Source organism: Archocentrus centrarchus, assembly GCF_007364275.1.
Source record: "Archocentrus centrarchus isolate MPI-CPG fArcCen1 chromosome 18 unlocalized genomic scaffold, fArcCen1 scaffold_23_ctg1, whole genome shotgun sequence".
NCBI classification, from domain to species: Eukaryota; Metazoa; Chordata; class Actinopteri; order Cichliformes; family Cichlidae; genus Archocentrus; species Archocentrus centrarchus.
In genome coordinates, this window is record NW_022060145.1 from 3,875,465 (window position 1) to 3,886,782 (window position 11,318).

Sequence of the window (11,318 nt, forward strand, 5' to 3'; positions counted from 1 at the left end):
TTAGTTGTCTCATACTCCCGGATGGCACAGTTAAACCAGACCAGACTCAGGGATTGCTGTGTGAGATCAATGCACCAAAAGAATTATAACAAGCTGCTTTTGCTAACTCACAAAATGAAACAAGTAGGGAAAGTACAGTATTTGTTTAAAGGGGATATATCATGCTTTTAAATCCTTCCTTTTCATATGTAAATCATCCACTTGTGGTCTATATAAAGTAGAACTGCAATGCTTTGGTCTGAATTCCTTGTTACTGTAGCTCCACAGACCCCTCGTTTACACCTGTTCTGAGGCGCGTCTTAGTGCGGCTCGTCTCTTTAAATGTGAATGAGACATTTCATGCCCCACTCCAGGTCGCAGAGCATTCCACTCCACCCCGCTCGGCCACTTTTGTAGTTTGATAGCAGCGATATGATTATCTACTGGCAGAGAAACGGGCATTTCGAAGAGGCTCTGATGCCGGGGGCAATGTTAGGAATCATGTGGGTTAATACACCCAACAACTCAACATTTTGACTTGTATACTTGCAACTTCGGCATAACTGAATTTGGACTACAAAATTGCTGCAAGAAAAAAATGGCGGATTCATGAAATTGGTAAGCCGGAAGTCCAGCAAATACTGTGACGTAATAGACAAGAAAACGTAACAGGGAATAAAGAAAACTGAACAGACTGAAAAATATAACCCAAAAAGAATATAAAGATATCTAGGCAGCACCAGGAGAGAATAAATTTAAATTTTCTGCACTCCTACACACTGAAAGTACACAAAAAAATGTATTTCAGGGCTAAAAAAGTGGATTTTGCAAGATATGTCCCCTTTAAAGAACTTGATACACAGTATAGATACTTATTCTCAAATCAAATCTAGAGTTCATCTTTCTGTTTCTATGTAAGTGTTATTGACATAGATAAAATATATTTTCTACCTTTAAAAGACGTTTGAAATGTCTTCATCGAGTGCATCTAAAATTGTGTGGTTATAAGACCATTAATCCTCTACATTTAGGCAGAATGTTTTAATTTTTTATACCACTTTTAGACTGCCATGGAGCTGCATAACTGTATAAAGCCAGAAAGACCTTCATGCTACCCGAGTTTTTGCTTTGTGAAAAGAAGAAGAGACGGCTGTGATTATTTACCTCCTCTTGCTTTCCACCTAACTCTGTCTCCGTCCCCTGAGCTGTAGTCTGCAGGGACACACTAACAGGGACATCAAGTGAACCCACGGGGATGCTCGAATTTTGTTGTTTAATCCTTTCCTTTGTGTTTCTCATTATTTTTTTGCCTTCAATATACCTCCCACTTACTCTGCCTACAGTTCCACTGCACATAATTTTTCACTTTCTTTCACACCTCAACATATATGCTCCATTCTTCTGTAAAAACAAGGGATGGACTTTCTGAACTGTGAACTGTCACTGAAAGCAAAAGCTTATCAGCGCAGTCATGCCAGCTTTTTCTTTTCATATCCATTATCTCATGCTGTCTCCTTTCCATTCTCTCTCCTTCCTAGCCAGGCTGACAGAGCAAAACTGCTCCGGCTGGCTGAGTTATGCATCCCCACAGTCTCTCATTCCCACCTCCATTTAACCCTTACTACTACTCATTTCATGCCTTCACCGAATGGTCCAGGTCAATTTTGACCCAGATCAAGAAGTTCCTCAATAGTGCCTATACTGTACCTTATTTTAAATTTCATATCTATTTAGAATGTCTAAATAGCCTATCTAAATTAATAAATGAATGATTATTTCCTAATAATTTGTTCAGGTTTACAACACCTGTTTTTGGAGAAAAAAAGAAAACACTATCGTACAATAGCATGTCCTGTTTTACCTAAGATGTAAAAACATGACAGCCATAATGACTTTAATTATATTTTATTGAACATGACAATCGTGGGATCTTTGTTTTGAGCTTCATTAGCTTTCAGTTAGTTTAATCTCAGTAAGCTCAGAATAAATGGATTCTAATTTGTTTATTTTTAGTATATTTAGTTGCATGTGCTCGTGCTTACAGGTGCAGATCTTATGTCTGTGTCAAGGCACCTCTGACCTCTGTAGAACCTGTTCCTTATGTGCACCATACATGATCACTCCTATGCTGTTTTATTTTTTCAATAACCGGCAGGTACCTGTTTTTGCACCGCTTGAACAGACAGTTCAAGCGGTGACAGAGTCAAGGTCCCCCTTGAACTCTGTCACTGCTGTTCCATAAAAAAATAAACACATAGGATGTATTTCAAGATTCCATAAAAGTCCCAGTTTCCTTGATTTGTCATGGTTGTGTATTTTGGGTCACATTAGGAAGTCATCCACTTTCAGGCAAAATCAGTGACATTTAGGGTATTTTTACTGCTGCCAAAAGTCAAAATGGGTCAAATTCAACCTGAACTGTATGTGAGAGTTAACAGCTCCACTAATCTCCTCCTCCTGCTTAAAATTCCTCCTCCTTCTTCTTCTCCTCTTCCAACATATCATCCTCCATTTGTTATCCTCTCCACGCTCTCCATCACCCTCCTGCCTTGGAAGCAATACACCGCTCTGTTGCCATGGCAGCAGAGGTAATGTCATGGCAAGAGATCAGCGAACCTGTTTTTAACCTCGTGTGTGTGTGTGTGTGTGTGTCTCTGAATCACACAGAGACACATCCTCCAGCCCCCAGGTGGTCTTAGTTTTATAGTCTGTGTCTCTCAAACCCAACAAGAGCTTGTTGTCAAAGAGAACACCTGTGGCCTTCATTCTGTTGCTGTGGCAACCCACACGGATCCTTTATTTGATAATTCTTTGGTCGTAATGCCCCAGGAGGAGTTTTGATTGGTTCAAATGGTGAAGACTACAGTTCATTAACTGTAGCCTTCACCACTCTGTGTTTTGTCTGGATTTTTCTGTTGAGGGAGAGCTTTAGGTCTGGTAGGTTACGAGTACTGCACTACATACACGTCACCCTCTGGTAAAGCCTTGAGTTTGGCCTTTTGAAAATGGACGTGGCTATATTTAGAAGACAGGGTAGCCCTGATCACCTAACGCTAGCTTGCCAGCTTGATTAGAAAAGTGACTCTATCATTTGCTAAGATATTAACTAAGATGCGAATTTAGGCCATTTAAAAAACCCCAACTGTTATAGCCATAAATCATGACTTTCCCTGACGTGACCCAAAATACTCAAGAAATGAATTATTTTAAAGTTTTATACTGTTGTGCAAGTGCTACATATTATATACATTGAGGCTATTGACCCTTGAGATATATTTTAGGTCCACCAGTGTGGCTCAAACCAAGGAAAATGGTGGTTTTAGGATCAGTTTATTTTGAGATAGGTAAGACTAAAAGAGAGATTATGACATTATAACAGCACCTGAGCTGTATGTGTAGGAAACACATACGCAAGTCCCACATGTAAAACGTTTCCTACCACTGTTTTGAATGCAGACTAGTTTGTAAGTAGCATTTAGTGTTAATTAATGTTAAATTAATATTGATAATTATAGGTGATAGTCCTGAGGATGCTTTTGATGATATGGCAGCGAGGCGAGTTTAATGGTCACAGTGGTTATACATGGTTATATAAAAAATTCCCAACAGTTACAGAATATTCTTACCAATTTTACCTTTCAGTGAAATGTATTTAAATAATTATGGCTGTTATGTTTTTATGGCTGAGGTAAAAGAGGACATGATACTGACTTCTGTGCATTAAAAGGCTTCTCTTTTTATCGTTTAAATGACGTCTGACCAGGCTTTTGTCTTCAGTTGTTTAACCAGGACAAAAATGATTTCCAATATAATTAGGATATTATTGATATGGATAAAATCAAGTGATTATGTAAGTGCCTGCTCCCTTGCATGGGTAAACCTTTTTGAACTGTAGTTTATTCTAGCAAATTGATGCCTATAAAGTAACAGCAGTCATATATTTGATCCACTGGTCGATGGCCATGGCTCAGTTGTTTCAGCTGCTTGTCTACTAATTCCTGGGTTTTCAGTTTGTGCCCCTCCTCCTGTTAAAATGTCCTCGTGTAAGACAGTGAACGTGAAGTTGCCAGCATGCATTCTGACCAAACACAGAATCAGCTGATTAATTCCTCCTTCCAAAGTTGCTAGCTGTGTGAGGCTGCCTGCTGTTTGAAATTAAAACCTGCAGCCTTTCAGCCTTCCAGTGTTGCCCATCAAGGATTAATTGGTATATTTAAATGAAGCGCTTCCATTCATGGGTCATCAAACTAACTAATTAAATGTTGCCAACAAAAAATGTCTAGAGTCTAAAACTGGCCTTTAATTAAGAAGGCACTGAGTTTGCCACATGTTCTACTCCCTAAATATTATTGTTTACTCCTATTAACCAATGTCAAGCCTTTTCTCTCTAATGGCATCAACGCCTCAATAATCTTTTCTCCTCTCACAGCTCTCACAGCCTGACTTATAGCCAGTCTCCAGTCCCCATTAAAATGAGGTAATTAGTGTCCATTTGTTTATATGTGTTGTGACATAAACATCAGGACTGAGGCAGATGATTCAGTTTTTTAATCACTCTATAGTTGATGATAAGGTTGTCTGAAATATGTACTAAAACTGTTTGGAATACATTCTGCTATGCAAGCAGCACCTGCAGGACATACCTAACAGTCTCAGTGAAACATGTTTAATTGTCTGTGTCTGCATGAGTGATAGCCGTGTGCACAATGACTCATCCGCTCCATCCCACAGTGCACCGGGGACAGATTTCTCCACACAGAGAGGTAGTTTGAAAGAGGAACATGCAGAAAGATTATAATGGCTCTGGTGTATAATATAAACATGGTCATGACTCAGAATGCATGAACCTTAACACTGGATCAAGCTGAGCACAGAGATAGACATTAAAAGTTTTAGTATTAAAAAGTAAACAGAAAACTTTTATCCTATAGGACCACAATTAAATAGTACCTGTAGTTCATATAGAATGAGTTCAATCAGAAGCTAATGGGATTAGCAAAAAAAAAAAAAAAGAAAAAGAGCTGTGGCTAAACCAAAGTCATACATTAATCAAAGACCTACAATATGTAAACTCTCACATAAATCTACCTGAACAATCTGCGAGTAACAGTGGTGAGTAATTAACAGACCTGCTGTGAGGTTTTATGCCACAGTCACACTGGGAAAAGAGCTGTTTAAGGGGCACAGTCCAACCAAAACTGTTGCAAAGATGTGCGATAAACTTGCGATCAATGGCAATAAAGATGGAGCCAGACGGCTTTCCATCTGCTATCAGTTTGTGACTGAAAGGAGTCAAGTTGGCAAGTACTTGAAAGTGTTGTAAAAAATGACACATCTGCTGCCTTCTACATACACAGAAATTTACATTTGCTACTTACATTCAAGGTCAAAACCAAAATCTCATAGATAGACAGAAATTCATAAATTACTCCACAAGAAAGGACAAAGCCACCGCAACCCGACTTCAGATAAGCAAACGATGAATGAATGGAGGTTGCCTCCCACAAGACGACCTGTGCAACTACCTTGTGATCGAAAGTGGTCGCACAAGTTGCGGATGCTGCATGCTCAACTACCGGTTGCAGTCAGTCTCTGACAGCAAAAAAAAAAAAAAGAAAAATTCAGTGCAATCAATGGGCAACCGCTGATTATTCCTAACTGCAAGGAGGTTTCCATCCTATTTTCACTTTAGTGTGATTGAGCCATAAGGAACTGAAATGAGAAATGACTGCAGGTATAAAGGTCACTAGCCAGATCCGATGATGTCACAATTAGGACAGTCATACATTAACTATGGCCTTTGGAAGCATAAGATTAAAAACATACTACTTATAGTACATATACATACATATTATATTGAATATTACTACCATTGTTTAATCTAGTGCCAGTGTTGCCATGGCAAAACACAACATGATATTATGTGAGTAAAAAGATGAAGTTACTTTTGTGAACTGTTGCCATAGAATCCCTGCTCTGATTCTCATGGGTGTAGGTTTCCACTGAGAGTTGGAGGGAACACATGAAGTTATAAATGCTGAGTGTCAGTCAGTTTATTACCTGCATTTAGATTAATTTTAATGCACCTTTGAACCATTTTTGTCTCAGTTTATGTTGGAAATGTCTAAAGGAAAACAAAAATCAGGCACCAGCTGATAATTCAACACGTATGTAGAATATGTATTGCCCTTACATATGCTGACTCCATACTCACTCCACACAGGACTACATGATTCATCCTTCTGTCCTCTTTTGTGTATCCCAAGCTTGAGTCAGAGTGCGAGGAGCTGATAATTCATCCGTGTTTTGGGATTCTTTTAGATATCATCTACATCTTAACTAGATTACTGTCTGATAAAATTGATGGTTGGTCAACGTTTCTTTTAGATCACCTGGCAAACAAGCAGCATGTTTCCTGAAGCTGCGAAAAAAAACTCACTTGGTTTTCGGACTTCTTGAAGAAATTCTTCCTCCCTGATCTTCTCCTGTTTGGCTTGGCGCCTAAATGTATTCACTGTTGATTGGGATCACAGCACTCCAGTGTCTGTGTTTGTATGTGGCAGTGATAGTTTACCACAAAAGACTCAGCGTGAATTCATAACTCATAGTCATATTATGGAATGAAAAAGTCATTGTTGATGAAAAAATATCCGCCTCTTTCAGAGGCAATGCTACCCGAGTGTTTTTCATTTTTATTTATATAGAGGTTTTTTTTCTGATTGCTCAGCTTGTTGTTATTGGGGGCGGCACAGATGACACAGTGGCTCAGAGGTTCATTATTTTTGCCTCACAGAAATATTGTATCTTAGAATAATGGAGAGAGGGCGATAAGGACAACAGGTTGGTGTAAATCACATTGGTGTCTACAGCAACCCAGGTGCAATATTTAAGAAGCTTTCTATGATTATTTTTTTATGTGGTCGTACAGCAGTTAAGCAGTGGGGATAATTCTGGCAGACTGTGTCTTCATTTTTTTCTCTTGCAGTTTATCCTTTAAAACTGTTCCTTCATCTCTCTGTTTGAGAAGGAGTGAACGATTATTAGCTCTATGTTAGAAATACTTTCCAGTAGAGTGTTATTTAAGTTTCATAACACTCATCATCACAGATGCTTTCTCCCTCACTCCCTCACTCCCTCCCTATCCCCCCCCCCCCCTAGGTAAAGCTCCCTCACTGATAACAGTTTACATAAATAAGCCCCCTCTCTACAGTGTCAGCCATGCCTTCCATGTCTCCTCTGCTGTCATCACAATAGAGCAACCTTGAAGTGAAATGTTGCATGAGATTAAATGTCTGATCTGATGCAGAGTATCTGGATAGTTCTGCAACAAATCATAATTGTTAAAATGTCTTATATAAACTGCTTTGTTGACAAAATGAACAATTTTTTTAAAGATGCCACCTCTTTATCGGAGGAGCGATAATAGAAATCTATAGTGAAAACAAGAATTATTTTGATGTGTTTTTGATTTTATTCATCATTTTACAATGTTTATGACTGATTAATTTGGTAGTGAGTCTTCTCATATTCCGGCTGTTGTTTTAAGGGTCTTCTTTTCATCACGTGATCATGCAAAGCTTTTTTCTCTCTCATAAACTGTCATTGAAAAGTCCTCTTTTTTTATTTTTCTGCAGTCATCGCGTTTAGTTCTCAGTCATTCAGTGTTTCCGCCTCTTCATCGCACTTCTTTACTTTCTTTATCCACAAATGACACTCAAATATACACACCCAGACAGCTGTCTGCAAACCCACACACATCAGCTATTCACTAACGCATCTCACTGAGTCCTAAACTAACTTTAGCTACATGTTCGTCTCTCCCTCCAGTCAGTGCTTTAGTCAAAATGACAGGTGGACTGACTCCTGTCTCAACCTCCTCTGGCCATCCATCTGCTTCTTCCTTCACTTCAGCGGTCTCACTTTGAAAACGTTCCTCACCTAAATCAAATCACTTCCCTCTGCAGATTAACCTTTTCCCTGAGTGCTTCAGAGAAAAAGTGTCATCCATAACTACCACTTCAAACTTCAGGTGTGGTTGAGGTCAAACTAGGATGTGATTACTGACCTGTGCCATTCTGAATATCAAGTATGAAGTGGGAAGATACACACACACACACACACACACACACACAAGTGTGTTTTGCTATCTTTGTGGGGAATTTCCATTGACTTCCATTCATTTCTACAGCCTAAACCTTACCTTTACCCTTTTCCTAACCCTAACCATCACATACCTAACCCTAACCCTAACCTAAACTCAATTCATACCTTAGCCCTAACTCTGACCCCTGACCCAAAAACAGGGTTTCCCCTTGTGGGGACAAGGTTCCAGTCCCCACAAGGAGCAATTGGTCCCCACAACGTAGTATATGTCAGGAAAATTGTCCCCACAAGGTATTATAAACATACGCACACACACACACACACACACACACACACACACACACACACACACACACACACACACACACACACACACACACACAGTTCATCAAACACCTAAAGACTGTAGTTTAAGGATAGGGGGTTGATCTGACTACCGGCTACTGAACAGTATTGCAAAGATTTCCTTGCAGCATATTGAGCCAACATTAGTTGTTACTACAAAATTAAAAAAAAAAAAAAGTACACTCTTTCCCCTGAGGCCTTTCTGCGAGGCGTTTACATGTTTCTCCTTGTGCCTCTGTGGATTTCCTCTGGGTACTCCAGCATCCACCCACAGTCCAAAGACATGCTTAGTACATTAACTGGTGATTGTAAATTGGCCATCTAACGTGGTTAATTATATTTCCCCGAAATTCCCTAATTAGGACAAATATCACACAATGATATGAATAAACACATACAGTCACTGCTTTCTCTGAATTACAGTCAGGTTATACACCGTGCCATGAGCACAGGCACTCAGCAAGCTACGCTTTTCCTCTCCACACAATGGTCTCTGAAATAGCTTCAATCTGTGAAGTCGTTATAAAATAAAATAAATATAATATAAATATGACTTTCATTTAGTTTTTACTGTGAACACAAAGCTGACAACACAAGGTAATGTTGAAGAGACCCCAGAGTGATCGCCACAGTGATTCTGCACTAGAAACATCTACAGGTAGAAATGCTGTAGGCCTGACTGCTCAGCACTGCCTTTGTTACCTGTTGAAGTTCAGGGTCTGGCTGTTGGGCTGAGGTCAGGATGCATGCAGCTTTAACATCACTCTTCTTGGCTAGCTTTGCGTCAGCAGTGTTAGCTGTATAATGCAGATGTTTCTGTCCTGGATGCACTTTGCATTTTACGCTCTTGTCCTTTGTGCTATAAAAATAAAAGTAATGTTCATATCTCCACACCACGAAAAATGTAGACCACTCCACCATTTCTCTCCTTCATGCGAACTGAAATCAGCAGATTGCCAATGTGCAGGAAGAAAAAAAGGATGTTTGTTTGATGTTCTTTTCCCGTCTATTTGCCCATTGTGCAGATAACTGGAAACTTTGTAATGCAACAGAATTGTAACTGTAATGCAGTTACTGAATTTGGTTCAGTAATGCATTACAGTGTTACTGAAACATGTAATACATTGTATTGCATTACACCCAGCACTGCACATAAGAAAACTTGTATATGGTATGTTGAATCATACGCTTTCATGCACTTTTAGGTGCAAAGTAAGAAGACATATCTGTAAATGAAGTCTATGGTTGCTTAATAGTAGCCCCGTAAACAAAGTTCCTCACATAACAAGGCTGCCTGTATTTATCATAATAATTCATTTCTGTGCTCTATTAGATGAAAGAATTCATAAAATGGGGGGGCAGTTTTGAAACGGCATAATGAGTTAAGAAAGACTCAAATAACGATTGAACTCTGATTTTAATCTGGAAGTTCCAACCATGTAATCAATCATAGGCGAAAATCATAGTTTAAAAGATGGATTCACAGTGACGTCAACCATATTGCTACTGAATTATGCATTTTGAATCGTCAGTGTCAGTGTTTTGGCTGCCACCGTGTTTGTTTGTTTGTTTTTGGAGCAAAAGTTGCCATATTTATATGAAAGAGTGCAATTATCACTTTAGGAATCAGCTAATGCAAGGAAACCTGGCTAACAAGCTACACTGACAAACTATATAATGCACATATAAAGATATTGGCTAATTAGTGCTAACTAATAAACTAATAAAACACTAGAAATGTACGAACCAAAACTGGAAACTGAAGCAGGACTTATTGGACAAGTTGTCCCATGCTGCAAGCCATAATATTAGTTAGATAGTTACATAAAATTTTCTGAAAAGCTGAATCAGCACAAACACAGCAGAGAGATCTACTTCAGTGACTTCAGTACTTCATTTAGAGGAGTTGAGGCCTCCAAGATGAAGACTGGCCACCTGTTATTTGCCTTTAACTCTAATATCTAGGTTCATAGAGTTGGTATGAAGGGGGAAACGACCCATAGAAGCAGAAACCATCTTTCTTTTTGTACCAGCCTGTAAATTAATGCTGTGAAGTTGGTCATTTAAAAAAAAAATGAGTCTGTGGGGAATGACTCATGTTTGATGTCTGCCTCAAGTGTTCACTTCTGATACTGCACTTTTTTGGCATATCACTGTTTGCTTCATTTTTCAGCACTGGAGACTGGTCAAGATTAAAATAATTAGGGCTCCTTAACTTTAAAAAAAAAAAAACAACAACTTTAACTTGTTAGTACGATTTAAATATTTACTTTAAATTCTAAAACTGTAAATTTTAAAATATTGACATGTAATTGTTTTCTAATAGTAGCTGCTGTTTTTTTTTTTTTACATTTCAGACTTCAGACAAGAAATGTTTAGAAAGTCCTGGCACAGTTATCAATGGCAATGGCCTAGAATGGCAAACTGAAGTTAGTGAGAGCAATAAATATTAGAGCATCAGCTAATCAGCTTCTTAACTGTAACTGTTTGAATGGGGGCATAGGATGGATTCAGTATATTGCACAAAATAACCTTGATGCTTCAAATGATGACAGCCAGGGTTTAAAATAGCCACAGTGTTAGAACCACTGAAGAAGAAGCACAGAGGGACAGAACATCCTGCTTCTACAAAGAGTCCACCAACAGATGCCTGATGTAACTCAGTGCAAGACTACAGCCTAGAGGAGGGAGGGGAAAAGGAGGAAAAGAGGTTATAAAATTATATTTGTGGCTGAATTTATAATTTTATGAAGGAAAAAAAGAGGGGAGAAGCACACTGAGGCAGCTGTCCTCTTGTTGAACCACTTAGCTGATATTAAATTCATACATGATGACTTCATCCCTGAGCACTTAGCCACTCAGCAGTTATTACATCATCAGATCTGGAAATG